The following is an 18,240-nucleotide window of genomic DNA, read 5'->3' as shown; positions in this document are numbered from 1 at the left end:
ATCTCTGAATGGCTGCTGCAACAAAACAATGAGGGATCTCTCCCCTGGACCCCAAAATGTCAGCTTTGGCACCATTATGTTTGGAGGATGACCAGACATTGTCTTACTGAATACTAATAACAATTCAAAACCTCCATGTACTGCAGAATCAGAGGAAGACTGTGTTGCTTATTGAATCTCCTCTAAATTCTCCAGATCGATATGTTTGTGTTTGTTTGTATATGTCTGTTTTTAATAAATGACTCAAATATACAGGAAGAATTGAGTATTCTTCGACACCGTGCATAACTTTTTGAAATACGCAAAATATCGTTTCCGGCCCTATCAGTCAATGGTGAAGAATCAAGAATCGCTTGTAAAATTATAGTACGTCGATCGGGATCCAAATTCAAAATCGAACAAATTAATCATTGTCACACACCCAACCTGTTCCACCAAGTTTCATCCGAATCAATCCATAAATTTTTGAGCTATCCTGCTCAGAGACAAACCAACAAAGAAACGAGAAGAAGACATCCTGCAGAGCACGACACTTGCAAGATCCATAAAACAAATTTGACATCAAAAATAATTGGTGGTTGAATTCAATGACCAAATATGCAACTCCTCTTTAAATTTCAAGTCAATCGGATGAAAATTGACAATTTTAGAAATTCGGCCGATGTTGTCCTTTTGGCCGATGTTGACTTCAAAAATAATTGGTGGTTGAATTCAATGACCTGAAATAGAAATCCTCTTCAAATTTCAAGTCAATCCGATGAAAACTGAGGATTTTAGAAATACCACTGTTGTTGTTGACCTTGGGCCTATGTTGACCTTTTGGTTTATGTTGACCTCAAAAATAATTCGCTGGTTGACTTCAGTGACCTGATATGAAAATCTTCTTCAAATTTCAAATCATTTGGATGAAAATTGAGGATTTTAGAAATATCACCTTTGTTGACCTTGTGCCTATGTTGACCTTTTGGTCTATGTTGACCTCAAAAATAATTGGCTGGTTGAATTCAGTGACCTGAAATATAAATCCTCTTCAAATTTCAAGTCAATCAGATGAAAATTGAGAATTTCAAAAATCTCACCTAAGTTGTTGACCTTTGGCCTAAGTTGTCCTTTTGATCTTTTGACCTCAAAAACAATAGGCTTCTTCCTTATGACAAACTCTACCACGTGGCGAAGTTTCATAAAGATCGGTTTAAGATTCTGATCTGTAGGCGACAAAAAGACAGGCAGACAAACAGACATACAGAATAACAAAATCGACTGACCATTATACTTGAAAAATCTTCGATTTTGAAGTAACAAATGCAGAGACAGACAAGTGGGTGAAACAACCTCCTTCCACCTTAATATTCCTCAACTGCCACGTGCGTTGTTCCTTTGAGAAATGTAATGGATGTCATCAGAATGTGATAAAAGGAGCACAAAGGGAGTATGAGGAGCAGGTAGTGTTAGAAGGAAAGGGGGAAATAAAGCCTCGGATGTGATGTGCAGGTGTTCCATTTCAAGGTATCCCATTCAGAAATGAATAGCTTTCGTATGTGCCTGTAATATCACAAAAAAGCCTTGGCTGTGATGCAATTGCTGCATGTCAAAAATCCAACAATCAGTCAATCAAAATGGGGCTGTTAAAACGTGATGAGGGGAAACAATGTAAGGGTAGTGTAGTAGATAGTAGAAAAATCGTGCAAATTATGATACAAACATTAAATTTGGCGTTTCTGTTCTGCAGGGCTTTCTGATCAAATCTGCCCGATTGGCTATTTGAAAATCCAAATTTTGAAGAATTTTAAGAAAAAAAAAACACTTCAAAAAAAATTTGAAGTCACAGCTGGCTGAAATTCTTGAAGTGCAAGTGAACATCCCAGACAGAGAACCAAGGGGAGATGCAGTCATCATTGATGGCTCAGCACTTATCAATGCCCTACCTCCACGCACTTCAAAGATATTTGATGACTATGCTAAAGAAGACATCATCCCAAAGGTGGAATCCTAAAGTGCCAGGTACGAGAGGGTGGACGTAGTGTTTGATGTGTACAAGAAGTCAAGTCTGAAGTCCGAGGCAAGGTCGAAAAGGGGGCAAGGAATCAGAAGAAGAGTGACAGGAACCAGTAAGACCCCAAGTAACTGGAGAAGCTTTCTTCAAGATGACAGCAACAAGACTGAGCTGTTTCACTTCCTTGCGGAAAAGATGTGTGAAGCACAGATGACAAGCACAGTCATTGTCACAAAAGGAGAAGATGCCATTAGCAACACAAGGAAGTCACTGGATGCTGTGTCTCCATGTTGTCATGAAGAAGCTGACACTCGAATATTTGTACACGCCAGGGATGCAACGACGGATGGTAGCAAGTCCATTATCATAAAGGCTAATGACACGGACGTACTAGTCATAGCAATATCTGCACTACCATCCTTACAGGAACTCGGTCTTGAGAACATGTGAATTGCCTTTGGCCAAGGAGCCAAAGCGCGATGGATTCCAGTCCATGAGGTAGTTACTGCAATCGGGCCTGAGAAAGCTTGAGGGATCCCATACTTCCATGCGTTCACTGGATGTGACGTCGTGTCTGCCTTCCGCGGTAAAGGGAAGAGAACTGCATGGCAGACTTGGAACGTCTTTGATGATGCTTCTGAAACATTCACCAATCTCAGCCAGCATCCAACTTTGATTCGTGATCTTGACTTTTTTGAAGTTTTTTTTTTTTTTTTTCAAATTTTTCAAAATTTGGATTTTCAAATGGCCAATCAGGCAGATTTGATTAGAATCCCCTGGAGAACAAATGTGCCAAATTTGATGCTTGTATCATCATTTGCACGATTCCTCTCAAAAATTACTGTTATCTGCCCCACTAGGGATAGAAAAGAGAAGGCAGTCAACATCTCACTCGAGGGCATCATATAACCATTATCACTATGGGGAATAATAAAACACATTCACTCAAGTTAGCGGTACTCTAATATTTGGGGGGAAGGAGGAGGTGGCAGGGGGAACAGGAAGGATGAGTGGGGGAAGGGATGGTTCAGTTTTGCACTGCAGCTTTCAAGTCAATCACTGCACCTCAATTTCAAGTCAATCACTGCACCTCAATTTCAAGTCAATCACTGCAGTTTTGCACTGCAGCTTGAGCATACTTCAGTCTCTCCAAGGGTTGGTTCCAGACATCTGCTGCCTCCCCCCTCGCCCCCCCCCACCATTGCACATGCTTTTGCAGAGTTTGCCCACCCTCCAGCCATCACATACTTCTGCCCTCCCCTCTCGCTCACTAATGACCCATGGCCTATTTGGAAGGGTGGAGGACCGCCCACCTCTTACTTTTCACCCCTCTATTTTCTTTGGGCCTGATGGAGTGTGGCTTTGCCACCTAAACTGCGGTCTGATGGCTTACACCGATGCTAAAAGAACATCTAAGACAGATTCCAAAGAGTAGAACATAAAATAAAAGCCTTACAGGGGTGGTGGTTTTTAGACATCCATTGGGGAGGATGTATGTCATCTGTCTAGATATATAAGCGACATTTCTCTATCATGATTAATGACCGTACGCTAACTCCACTACATGCACTACGAAGATAATTGAACTTTACTTGCCAGTGTCACTTCCTCGGAGTAATTCCCATAACAATACTTTTAAAACAGGTCAGGTCCGTTATGGGAGCATGCGCCGGAGCAGCACGTCGCTGTGTCCAATTTCTGCCGGTACTCCAGGGGCCTCCGTCTGGCCATCCCCCAGGCAGATGCCTGGTCCATCCCCATATCCTTGAGATGCTGATCAACCTGATGCAACCACAAGGCACGTGGTCGACCCATTGGCCTCCTCCACTCATGAGGCTCCCACACTGAGAGAATTTGGTGAGCAGGATCAGCATCAGGAAAATGAGTCACATGTCCATATAGCCACAGCTGATGCTCATGGACTATGCAGGTAACAAATCTCATTTGAGTGTCTCTCAGCAACCGCTCGTTGGACAAAAGTCCGACCAAGGATAACCAAGGATTCTCCGAAGAGACCTGGTACCAAAGCAATGAAGTCTCTGTCTCAGATCCCTGGTCACAGTCCAAGTCCCACATCCATAGAGCATGATTGGAAGCACCAAGGACCTGAAGACTCGGACTTTCGTCCTCCCGCACATGTACAGGCAACCCCCGACCATGGAACAGGTTAGTGCAGGTTTGCATGGCACCTGTAGAAAGTCACAGATCTATTCTGGCACCACACCTAAACAACAAAGTACCACCAAGAAGAAGGAGAAAGAGAAAGAGACATTTTGTTCCTCTTTATTTCCAGGAATCATTGTGCACAAGGAAATCAGAAACCAAAGACAAACATTGTAAAAAGTTAAAATGAGAAAAGAGATAGAACATAAATCCAAGGCAAAATTATAAATTTACTATGGACACCATCAACAAGTTTACATAATGATTCCCTCACACACCACGTCCGTAAAAACAACGTAAAATCGCTGAGTTGAAATTCAAAGTGCAAACGTGATGTGACAAAGGCTTTAAAAAGATGAACTACATCATCATCAGAATTGTCGGTATTTTGCATTCTATGCTTCCTTGACAGGTATGTAGTGAGTTTAACCTCAGAAGACAAATAATTTGCTAAAAGACACTCACTTTTGCATCGGTAAGAGATACTAAAACCAAAGATAAAAACACAATGTGTAAAAACAAGGCCTAGCCCTCGGAGTACATGTGATAGAATCATAAAAAGGGGGCCGACCTTGGGCCCTCAATAAAAATGTGAAAAATGTTTTCAATAGCACCACAGAAAGGACAAAATTCCGTGTTACAAGAGCATATGCGATGAGACAAAACATTCGAGGGTAAAATGTAGTGCACCAGCCGCCACTGCAAGTCTCCAGAGAGCTTGGCAATGGGCGCCTTATACATAACAAGCCATTGGATTGCAGTGGAAGGAGTATCCTCTTCCAGTGCGCTTGTGGTTCTGCAGGTTTATCAGGAAAAAGGGCTATAACACAAAAAATATGCAGTACGTTTTTCCATTGAGTTAAAAGGGATAAAAACTTGAAAGTGAAGTCAAAGTGCTGGAAAGGGGTGTTGGAGCGAAGGTGTGGAGTCCAGCTGTGGAGTCCATTTTAACCCGAATGCTTGAAAAAAACGTATAATTACAGAGAAAATTCTCCCTATGACTCGAATGGACCTAATTCCAGTGGCCACAGCAACCTTGGCAGCTGGCTTCCACTTATAAGGAAAAGGATTTCTAAAATGTTTAACTTTAGTGTATCCAGCATCAATAAAATTTTGCATAAAACTGCGGTCACCACAAACCCCTTTGAAATATTGTTAAAGAAAAATGGGTTCGTTTAAAAACATTTTGAGAGAGTAGCTACTGTCATCACGGCAAATGGTGACTGCCCGCCATGCCTCCAACATGCTTCGAGAGAGCAGGGGCACTGATGTGATGTCAACTTTCTTGGTGTCAATGAGAAAGAGTTCCTGATCATAGCCGAGTTTCCCTGCCTGTCTAAGCAGGCAGTGAGTGAAGGCTTTCCAAGAAACATTCGTGAATAGCAGCCTGCACAACGAAAGGAGGCGAAAAGCCATCACTTTGCTGGTAATGACAACCAGCCCTGTCGTCCTTCGGCAATAGGCAGGCTTAGCACACCAGGCTGGAGCCAGTGCTTTCCCCCCAAAATAAGTCAATAAAAATGGATTGTAGTTTTTTTAAGAATGAAATCTGGGGGTTGTAGTGCCGTAAAAATATGCCAAAGCATTGACACCGCAAGGTTATTAATAACAAGGGTTCGCCCCCAATATGAGATTTGTCTAAGTAGTCCCTTCCATTTTAGTAACCGTCTCAGTTTTATATATTAAAAATTCCCAGTTTTTTTAAACAAAATTTTGAGTGCCAAGGAAGACACCGAGATAAAAAAAAATTCCATCTCATGCCCATTCAAGCTGCTTGGGCAGGGTCGGAGGAGTGGCACCATTTTGCAGACCGAGATAGAGAGCTTTGCTCTTTTTCCAATTCACTTTGGTGGAGCTTGCCATACTGAATGAATTCATGAACACAGTGGACCAAGGCAGACATCCACATCTGAATGGATAACCTCACAAAGATCATCTGCATAAGCAATTACTTTAACTGGTTTCACTATTGGTTGGGGAACAAAACCATGAAGATGTACCCGCAACCGGATGAGAAAAGGATAGATTGCTAGGGAATAGAAAAGGCCGGATAAAGAGCAGCTTTGATGAATGCCTTCACCAGCTGGGAAAGGCTGACATAAAATATTGTTAACTTCAAGTAAACTAAAAATGTTATTATACAGGAGCTGTATGTTAAGCATGAGTCACATTTGCTCTACGGCAAGGATACGGCGGCCGTACCCCCCCCCCCCCCTGAATTGGCAGAAACGTGCGACGGCCGCAGAGTTTCTGAGGTGGCCTCAGGGTGGCCCTACGCCGTATGGCTATCTTTTACAGGCCGTAGGGGTGTCCGTGGAATTAATGCGCGGAGTTATAACTTTTTTTCATTTCTCGGTTGGTCATAGCAATTCGACAAGCCGTAGCCATGACGTAGATGTGTGCCACGTCGACCGTACGTAGGGCGTACGGTGGGCTTGCGTTATTCGTGCGTTTTCCGTAGGCTCTTATCAATGAAAAATGAATTTTGTCAACCACCCAAAAATTACGGCGGCCGCACTATTTCCACATTCGCCTTAGGGCCCCCCTGCGGTCGCCTTGCGGGCACCTTGAGGCTACCTTGCGTCTGCCTTGAAAATTCTATGGCCGCCGCAGGGACGCCCTAAGGTCACCGTGCGACATCAAATCAAAGACCGTACGGCACCCCCACGTTTTTGGTCTCCACAATTTCTAAATACCCCGTGCGACTACCCAAAAAATAAAAACATATGTGACTGCTACATTGTGTGACCGTGGAAATACTGCGGCTGCCCTAAAATTGCTAATGGCCGTAGATTTTTTAGACCCTGCGGCCGCCGAGCCAAATGTGACTGAAGCATGAGGTAAAAGTTCCCCGAAAATCAAACTCCCATAAAACAGAAAAAAGATAGAGGTGATCGACAGTATCAAAGGCTTTTTCCTGGTCTCGAAAAAGCAAACCAACATTTTTTGCCTCAAGAGTGCAGATATCAATCAAATCATGCACAATAAAAATACTGTCATGTATTGTTCTTTTTGGAACACAAGAAGATTGATCAGGGTGTATAATTTCCACAATCACGGGTCTGAGCCGGTTGGTAAGAACTTTTGAGAATATTTTATAATCCGTGCAGAGAAATGATATCGGACGCCAGTTGCACGGTTGCTGAAGGTCACCTATTTTTTGGGACAAGGGCAAGTACAGCCCTGCGTCAGTTTAATGGCAACAAAGGGACAGACAACAAAGGACAGACTTGCGAGGGACAGACAGCCATCTAAACAATGACACCACGGAAATTCTCGTGCAGATGGATTACAAGTTCTCCAAATGTCAATAAGTGAGAAGGTTGTCAAAGTCCTAGTCAGAGGCATAATGCTCGCTAAGTAAGGCTCTTTCCCATTGCGATCAATGGTAGAATCCATTGTGCAGTTAAAATCCCCTCCTAAACAAACAAATCCATTAAAATCTAAATGTGTGATGGATGTTTCTAACTGTGTGAAAAAACAAGTTCGATCCGTACTGTCATATTCAGTATTGTGTGTCATATTCAGATCCGTACTGGGTGCATAGACATTCAGTATTGTTTGTTTAAATCCATTAATAGTAAGATGAAATACCCTTTAATAATTCCATTTAAATCAACAATGAGATTACAGAGAGAGGGGGATGGAAATAGATGGCTACCCCAGCTTTTTGACACTCTAAGCTGCTGAAGAACCACATTCCTTTCATCATTCTCTCCCATTCACTCATACAGGAGGAACTACATTTGGTTTCCTGTAAGGGTAAAAATTCAATGTGGTTCTTCAATACAAGCTCCTTAACTTCAGCTCTGCATAAATTTGAACGTCCTCCATAAATATTTAAAATAGCTATCGAAAAAGCCATTGTGTGGAATTTTGAAAAAGGCATCGGTTAATTGGCCGAGTTATGGATGCAGTAAATTCCCTGCTTTCAAAACTCATTTCTTGAGATGAAACATTTGTGGCTCAGTCATATCAAACTGCTTAGACTGAAGGAGCAGCTGCTTTGCAGAGGTGATAAAATTGTGCAAGTATGGAATGGAATCTTGAATTTGAACATGTCTTTTGTGGAAGGTGTGCTGTAAGAACTTTATAATCTCCTGGGCGGGGGGGGGGGGCACAGTCGGAACACCCTTTCCTCCTCATCCTTTGGGACCATACTCTGCACAGAGCGTTGGTGCTGCCAAAGCAGTGTCCTTGGCTCTTGGGTACAATCATAGACGGGTCGCCCCATCCGACACAGGATACCAGCAAGCTGGCACTCATTTTGCCACCCTCGGAAGGATGACAGGCAGAGTCAACCCCACCTGGTATTAATTCAACAGCTTATGGGGATTTGAAATTCGGATCCTAGGTTCCTAAGCCCACCACACTAACCATTACGCCAACACCAGGCATGAACACCCTCTGGTTCCTGAAATAAGCCTGGATCATTCCAGACTTCAGTACTATCACCAGAAGCAAGCGAAGAGGGCCCCATCAGAATCGTAGTCTGATTGGTGATCCATACTTGAACCATGCACCAGAGGTGGAGCAGGCATTTCCATTTCTGCTGGGAGGGTAAAAGCTGTTCCCGAAGCAGAACACATACGCTCCACTTCTGTAACGTCCGGAGTTGTCTGGAAGGCAGATGTCTCAGACACTATGCCTTTAGTAGAGAGAAGGACCAACATAGGTTCACTTTCAATGTCCATGACATCAGAAACCACTGAGGTGGTCACAACTACTTGTTGGGGCACAACACCACCCTATTGTTCATGCTTGTGCTCATCCTGTAAATGATGAGGAGCACTGTCAACATCCACAGAAGCTAGAACAGCAAATTTGTTTTCGGTTTCCAAAGCAGCGAACGAACTGGCTGTATCTAGATGAGAGCCATGTAATTTTCTCGACGGCGCTAGCTTTTTCGAAACACTCACCATTACATCATGACTGTTGACGTTAGGATGCTTGTTTCTTCGGGAGTGAATGGTGACATAACCCTCGTCGTCTACTTGAGATTCTTTGACTCCTGCACTCGCTTTCCAGGGTCAATTATGGGTGGTGTCCGCACGTTCCTCCACTCTAGATGTACCATGAGTGCTTGCCTTGGGTTGTGCAGCTCCAGGTGCATCATTAGTGCTTGGTATGGGCTCCTGGTGTTGAGATTCCTCGTAAGGCTCCACATGTTGAGACTCACCACGAGGAATGTTTGGTTTCAGACACGCATTCTTTGAATGTCCATGCTCGCCACAAATGAAGCATGTCATCACCTCAGTGGCGATGTAAACTTGGTAGCTGCGATCTTTATATTTAAGCGTCACAGCAGTACTAAGTGACCATGCACCATTCTTCAAAACAATATAACAGTGGTGTTGGAACGACATAATGTGTCGAACCGAAACGCCAGAACACAAACATAATGGGATCATGGAAATCCGTGATACAACCATCCCAAAATAACTTAAAGCAGAGATAATCTCCTCATGATAAAAGAAAGGTGGAATATTTGAAATAATAATTTTAACAGCAGGTGTGTCCAAAGGACTCACAGGAACAAAAAGATCCGGCAGGATAGACAAGCCGGTTTCAACCATCTGAGCAACGTATCGCTCTTCGGACAAAAATAGCACAACACGTCGATTCATCCTCGATGCTGCGAGAATGTTTTTGAGCCCAATGAGCTCTCCGAAACCCATTACGACATCATCAACACTGACTCCGTCCGGTGGACAAGCGATGACCCCGTTCTTTGGAGAAAGTGCCTCATACACATGATGATGCAAACGTACGTTTGCCATAGTGTAAAACAATACAAAATCCAGACGGCATCAGCCCACATGTTCTAAAAACCTCCTCTTCTGCTCTTGCTCACCCTCTCTCTGTTCTATTCACCCTCTCATTTGCTCAAGGTCATCTGCCATCTGCTTGGAAATCAGCAAACATTACTGCTCTGCATAAAAAGGTGAAAAATCAGATCCCTGCAACTACAGACCAATCAGCCGTTTCCTAATCATCAGCAAGGTTATGGAATCCATCATCGCTTCAGATATTAAATCCTTCCTCTTCTCCAAAGGCTTGATTTGCGATCATCAATTTGGTTTCAGACCAGGTCACTCTACCCTGGATATGCTGCTTCTGCTCTCCCAACAATGGATGGAGGTACCCAATGTCGGACATGAAATTAGAGCCATATCCCGAGACATATCGCGTGCTTTGGACACGGTCTGGCACTCTGCCCTGCTCACCAAACTCTCTTGCTATGGTATCCAAGGCTATCTCCACTCATGGCTCACAGACGTCCTCTCCTGTCGCAGTCAACGTGTGGCCCTAAATGGAATTCTTTCATCCCCTCTTCCTGTCCAGGCTGGAGTTCCTCAAGGTAGCGTTCTGGGCCCTGTTTTTTTTTCTGGTTTTGATCAATGATCTCTCCAACTCTCTGGAAAATCCTCTATATCTATTTGCTGATGACTCCACCCTCTGCCGTACCATCGGTAATCCCTCAGACCGGCAAGCAGCAGCTTCTTCGCTCACTGCAGATCTGGGAAAAAAAAAAATCACAAACTGGTCCAACACGTGGAACATGTCTTTCAATCCGGACAAATCTCACACTCTCACTATGTCTTTCCGAAAGGACCGTTTGAATCCCCGCGCCCATATACTTTCTCAACAATCTTTTGGAAGAAGTCCTTTCTTTCAAGCTTCTGGGTCTCACTATCTGCCATGATCTTTCCTGGGAAAGCTACATTTCCAACCTGGCCTCCAAAGCCAGTCGTTTTCTGGGAATCCTACATCGTGCAAAGTCTTCCTTGGCCCACCTGAGCTCCTGACCACATACAAAGATTTCATCCACAGCCTGATGAAGTATTGCTCTCCCCTTCTGGGCTGGTGCTCCTGCCTCTCACCTTTCTCTGCTTCATGCTGTGGAAACCAAGGCATTTCGGATCATTGGTATCTCCCCCGATGAGGCTGAGTCTTTGGGCCTCTTACTCTGTCACCGCAGGCAGGTCGGTGGTCTTTCTGTCTTCTACCGTCTCCTCTCCGGTACCCCCCCTCCTCTGCTCTTTCTGCGATTTGTCCCCACCATATTTCCACAGGGTGCTCAATGTCCGCCAACAAACCCCTTCTGGTAAAACTACCAAAATCACGAATCACTGCTCACCTTCACTCTTTCATTCCTCTTTTTCCCCGCCTTTGGAATAAACTCCCTCACTCTGTTCAATCCCATTCTTCCCTCCAGGCCTTCAAAACAGCCGTTCACCACCACCTCTTATCTTCCCCCATCCAAATCCTCGATCTTTTCTACCCCTGTCAATCCACACTAAACTCACCTCCTTCAAATTCCCTGTTTTCCTTCTTGAAAGTCACTGTAGTGTCCATCTTGTATACCCCATGTTTCCCACCCCATCCCTCTCCCTTCCACAGATCTTCTAATGTTTCTGTTCCTCACTGTTTTGTCCTTCCCAAGCCCCTCTTGTCTCATGCCCCCCCTTGCTGTGCGTTGTGTGTTAGCTCTCATACGAGCCTCGACAAGGTATACAAAAAAAAAAGTCAATTGAAGAATCAAAAAAAACAGAAGCAAACCTGCCACAAGCAAAACTAGCAAGTGGTGGGAAACAAAAAAAAAATGAACGAAGTACTTAGCGAAGAAAAAGGGTGAACATATAAACACAGCAAGTAGTAAAGCAGGCCCAAAAACCAGGAAGTCCTGAACAGGCCTGCAAATCACTTACTGTGTTCTCTCTCTCGCTCTCTCTCGCTCTCTCTCGCTCTCTCTCGCTCTCTCTCGCTCTCTCGCTCTCTCTCGCTCTCTCTAGCTCTCTCTCTCTCTCGCTCTCTCGCTCTCTCTCGCTCTCGCTCTCTCTCTCTCTCTCTCTCTCTCTCTCTCTCTCTCTCTCTCTCTCTCTCTCTCTCTCTCTCTCTCTCTCTCTCTCTCTCTCTCTCTCTTTCTCTCTCTCTCTCTCTCTTTCGCTCTCTCTCTCTCTCTTTCGCTCTCTCTCGCTTTCGCTCTCTCTCTCTCACACACATTGGAAAAACACCAACATGACACAAGACTAACACCTTCACTCACAGAGCCGCCATGATGCCACACCCACACACAACTTACGAACAACCAGTCGGGAGAGAGGAGGAGAAGGATGGGTAGGGGAGTGAGAGAGGAGGGGAGAGAGAGAGGAAGAGAGAACGAGGGTTGGGTTGCTCGGGGGGGGGGGGAGGGAGAGTGACATCTCTCCAAACCTTGCCATACACTATGGGGAAAAGAGGAGAGGGAGGGGGGAAGGGGTTTGGGAGAATTTAAGCTTGAGCAGATGGGGTTCTGGACATGCATTTGGTCGGGGGACGATGACAGAGCATGAACCACTTGTTCTGGATGACGGAGGGTGAACCACTCGTTCTGGATGATGGAGGGCGAACCACTCGTTCTGGATGATGGAGGGTGAACCACTCGTTCTGGATGACTGAGGGCGAACCACTCGTTCTGGATGACGGAGGGCGAACCACTCGCTCTGGATGACGGAGGGCAAACCACTCGCTGTGGATGACGGAGGGTGAACCACTCGATCTGGATAATGGAGGGCGAACCACTCGCTCTGGATGATGGAGGGTGAACCACTCGCTCTGGATTATGGAGGGTGAACCACTCGCTCTGGATGACGGAGGGTGAACCACTCGCTCTGGATGAAGGAGGGTGAACCACTCGCTCTGGACGACGGAGGGTGAACCACTCGCTCTGGACGACGGAGGGTGAACCACTCGCTCTGGACGACGGAGGGTGAACCACTCGCTCTGGACGACGGAGGGTGAACCACTCGCTCTGGACGACGGAGGGTGAACCACTCGCTCTGGACGACGGAGGGTGAACCACTCGCTCTGGACGACGGAGGGTGAACCACTCGCTCTGGACGACGGAGGGTGAACCACTCGCTCTGGACGACGGAGGGTCTCTGAAAATATAGACACAGATTTGGCAGACGCTTTGGACGTTCCTCTGGGAGACAGAACACGAGGTCAAGCAGTGAATGCATTGTCATATAGCTCATTGATGCTGGTTAATTTTGGCACATTCTTCGATCTTTTGTTCACTCAATATAATTCGCCAAACGGTAGAATAAGGTAAGTTGAATGCTTTGGATATGTGACACATTTTCTTGTGTGGAAATGGAGAAGGAAGGAACATAGCCTTGCTTGCTTAAAGTAAATAGGTACATCAGTTTAGTTATAAGACTTTTTATTTCTTTAAATTATCAGATTTCACTCCAGATTTCGACACTTATTTAGTCCCCATGATATCCGATCCTCAAAACTGAAATAATATTTCGATGGTATACTTTAATTTGTCCGTGAGAATAGATAGTGGAAAATTGCATCATATGATGCATGAAATCACTCCAAGCTCCTAATTTGAAAACTATCAAACTTACAAAAGCGATGTTGACAGCGATTCGTAGCTCTGCTGAACAGACATTTGATAATATGAGTGAGGAAAGTGAAAAATAAATTTTATCATGAATAAATCATTGTGGCCTGTTCCAAGTCAAGGTGTGGTTGAGCAGGCCAAAAAACATGGTGGCTTCAGAACCGAGCGAAGTTACCTGGGATACGCCTTGAGACGTCGAGAACGGTGACCGTCGAGAATGGTGAACGTCGAGAACGGTCATCCATCGAGAACGGTGACCAAGCATGCGCCTCATAAAGAATATAATTAAATAAGGCCGTTAGTTATTCTCAAAAGGGGTGTTTTAATGAACCCAAACACCCAAATGAGTTTTCTTCGTATGCATGCAAAGTTTCAGGCTGCCAGGTTTCATGGTTTTGGAGCTATGGATCTCTCTCACTCACAAACACACACACACACAGCCATTTTTTTTTTAGTGTACATTCTTTGCAGCTACAGTGTACTACTATGAAGGCAGTAAGAGCCACCTTGTTACTTATCTAATCACATACCAATTGGCATCATTTGTTGTCTTGTAATACACGGTCAATAATGATTAACATTTGCTCACACTGCTGGTAAACTTACATTGAATATGCTCGTACATTACCTGTGCAGCACATCTTCATTGATGATATTCCTAATAGTTTTCCGTGTCACCCTTGGAATATGAGTCTGGCAATTGCTCAGCTGTGCTTTTCTTTTAAACCACCACAGCCATAGCATGTGTTGTGGATTTGCCATCTCGTGTCTCTTCGTTTTTGATCAAAGTTTTCAATTGCAGCATCTATTTGGATAATATCATTTTATGGATGTTGAATTCCCCGTGGAACATATATCATGTGCTTGTTGATCAAGTGCAGCTGATGTAAGAATTCTGCGAACCTCATCATAAGAGATACTGTGACTCAATGCATTCAGTTCTTGAACAAGTTGTTAGCTACCGAATTAATGGTGAACATATAATCTCAAACCCAATGTTATGGGTGTGCGGATAGGTCTAGACTTGGCAATTATTCCATGACAAATTGATTTTACACAAATATTGTTCTTAGGTGTACCAGAATCAGCACAATTGGGTACATTTCTGTGTGCTGTGTCATTGGTGAGGGTCCTGTCACATCTTGACATTTTAGCCAGCATATGGCAACGTATCAAAATGTATGTAAAACGCTGGCGTACGCTGAACTATTGATGTTTTTTTTCAGTTTTGGGCATATTCATAACGAGTTGGACGTATGTATAACGTATTAGTAATGTACACAGAACGTTTCGATAACTTATAGATAACTTATACCAACGAATGCTTAGCGTGTTGTCGGCGTTCACAACCTATGCCCAACGATATTCTAAGTTATGCATAGCGCTGGGCAGCGTATCGCCGACGATCACGTGGTGTAGCCTATTAATAGGCTGCCGCTCAACGATTTAAAGGTCCTGTCACACCTTGACGATTTAGCCAGCGTATGCCGACGTATGAAAAATTTGTCTAAAACGCTGGCACACGTCGAATATGTTATGGGTAAGTTTTGTATACGTTAAAGAGCACGCTATAGCACACTGAAGCACGCTGGCATACGTCGTAGTACCTCGAGCTCGTCGACAAATTTTAAGCATGCTCAAAATTTTTAGACGTATGCCAGCGTATGACTCACGTTCCGCATGCGCTGGCCATAAGTTGTAGGCATGTTATGCGATCGTTGACACACGTCGACACACGTTACTTGTAAGTTACTCATAAGTCGAAACACGTCGAGGTAATGTTTAGCGTACCTGAAACTTATTTCTAACCTATGAGTAACATGCTTTGAAACTATGAGTAACGTGCTTTCAACCTATGAGTAACGTATCTCCAACGCATATTGACGTATGTAGACGTATTTGACGTCTTCCGGACAACCACAGAACTTACTGAACGTGTTTCTAACTTAAAGCTACCGTATAATGGTGTATTGGCAGCGTTTAGGGGAATTGGTATATAAAAATGGGGTTCACACAGGAGGAACCCGTCAGTGTTCCAGACTCCATGGTTTTTTTTTTTTGGTTTTTTTTTTTTCTTTTTTCTTCGGCATGACGGTGATGTTGACACTTCGATTTCTCGTGCGGTTATGATTTAAATCGTTGAGCGGCAGCCTATTAATTTTTATTATATTATAACCGCACTAGAAATCGAAGTGTCAACATCACCGTCATGCCGAAGAAAAAAGAAGAAGAAAAAAAAAAACATGGAGTTTGGAACACTAATGGGTTCCTCCTGTGTGAACCCCATTTTTATATACCAATTCCCCTAAACGCTGCCAATACGCCATTATACGGTAGCTTTAAGTTAGAAACACGTTCAGTAAGTTCTGTGGTCGTCCGGAAGACGTCAAATACGTCTACATACGTCAATATGCGTTGGAGATACGTTACTCATAGGTTCAAAGCATGTTACTCAGAGGTTCGAAGCACCTTACTCATAGGTTAGAAATAAGTTTCAGGTACGCTAAACATTACCTCGACGTGTTTCGACTTATGAGTAACTTACAAGTAATGTGTGTCGACGTGTGTCAACGATCGCATAACGTGCCTACAACATATGGCCAGCGTATGCGGAACGTGTGAGTCATACGCTGGCATACGTCGAAAAATTGAGCATGCTTAAAATTTGTCGATGAGCAAGGCGTATTACGACGTATGCCAGCGTGCTTCAGTGCGCTTTAGCGTGCTCTTTAACGTATACAAAACTTACCCATAACGTATTCGACGTGTGCCAGCGTTTTAGACAAATTTTTCATACGTCGGCATACGCTGGCTAAATCGTCAAGGTGTGATAGGGCCTTGAGCCACATCATAAAATCATACATTAAGTTCAGAACAAAATCTGCACATGGCTCCATGGCAATCTGTGAAGATGGTTCATAGTGCTGGTTCGAATCATTGAGGGGGGCCAGATGCAGTCTGGGTATCCCTGCTGTGTAGTGGAAAATTTGTTTCTCATTGATTTGACCTGATTCTGAGCTGAGTTCCTGCATATCTTAAATATTGTCTTGCAGTTCTGAAGTCTTGCACAATACATCACCAACGGTGACTGTGCTGGAACACACTAAATCTGAATGCCCTCGACGTTCAACAACAAACAGTTTATCTTTGAAGTGTTGTTTCAGTTTCTCTTTTAATTTCCAAAGTTTGCCTTAGTTTGTGACAGTGTTGTCACAGATTTCTTCTTTGATAATAATGTATTCTGAATTTCATCCACAATCTCAATGAAGGCCTGGTCACATGATGAATCCTTTTTGTATTCAGCCACCTGTCTCTGTGCAGCACAAATGTTATGTTCTGACAGAAGACTAGCAAGGCAATAACGATGGTACTTTGCATCAAATGCAAAGAGGTCAGGATACGATGTCATTCTAAGAATAATAATTTCCTTACAGTGGTTGCTGCCAAGACTTTTGTCCTTATACTCGCTCCTGTTCCTGTGGCTATTTGTGAGAGTTTTCTCCTTCTTTCTTCCATATCTAACCACAGATGAAACTGTTATATCTAATATTGAAGGCTGATGTATTATCCCTTCTTATGCGGAGCCCAGAAGCACTCGCTGTGGATGTTGATGGTTGAGATGTCAAGATTGTTTGCAAGGTTTTCTCCATGAACATCTATCTATAATTCCAGCAATCTGTGTGTGTGTGTGTCTGTCTGTCTGTCTGTATGCGGCCGCCATTTCTCGACGACCGCCGGTCCGATCTGATTTAAACTTGCCAGGAATATTGCCGGGGCCCCGCGGATGTGCCTTTTCAAGGTTTGATATCAATCGGACGAGCGGTTCCCAAGTTACGGCCATTTATCTGTCAACCAATGACAAGACACGGTGCTATGACTTCACGAATGACGTCACAATTAATGTTTATTTATTTATTTATTTATTGTTTTTTTTGTGAATTCATTTACATTTGTGAATACATTTACAGAGAGAGGGGAGAGAGAGGAAGGGGGAAAGGGGGGGGGAGAGAGGAGGGCGAGAGAGGGGGCGTCACAATTCAAGAGAGGGCGAGAGAGGGAGGGCGAGACTAGGGGGGAAAAGGGGGGGCAAGAGAGAGGGGGCGTCATAATTCTTCTTCGCTTGATATGACGTCACAATTGACGCTGGGGACCTGAGTATATTTCCCAGGTGCTTCCCAAGTTATGGCCATTTATGATACGGTTGGTCCGATCTAATTGAAAAAATTCCCTGATCCAGTCGTCGTTTACACACCTACGAGCCCGCACCTATGGGCCCGCACTAGTGCTTCAAATTGGATTTGCTGACATATCCTGAGGACCATGATTTGTGATAAGAAACATAAACCTTTCCACCTAAAATGTCATCTTTGAAAGGCAACAGTCTATCGTAAACATCATCCTTGCGAAGTTCAGTGGGTGAAAATAATACTTTATGCCCATCTCCAGTGGGATTTTTGACAATGATTGTAGCATCTTTCCCTCCACCAAGAAGTTGTTTATTGCACACGATACACTGATTTGTCAAGATGTCGTGGTTGCTCGAATCCTGGCTCTAGTTCCATGGTGATTGACCAAAACTTATAATCAGCTTATCTGGAAAAAGGAAAGAGCATTATGCATCCAAACTGTGAAAGAAGAAAGAATGGAATAATAAACTGAGATGACTTAAAAATACAAACATTCCATA

The sequence above is a fragment of the Eptatretus burgeri genome, chromosome 10 (genome assembly GCF_056783735.1).
Source record: "Eptatretus burgeri isolate ZD-2024b chromosome 10, Ebu_testis_v1, whole genome shotgun sequence".
NCBI lineage: Eukaryota > Metazoa > Chordata > Myxini > Myxiniformes > Myxinidae > Eptatretus > Eptatretus burgeri.
This window is presented reverse-complemented; position numbering follows the sequence as displayed.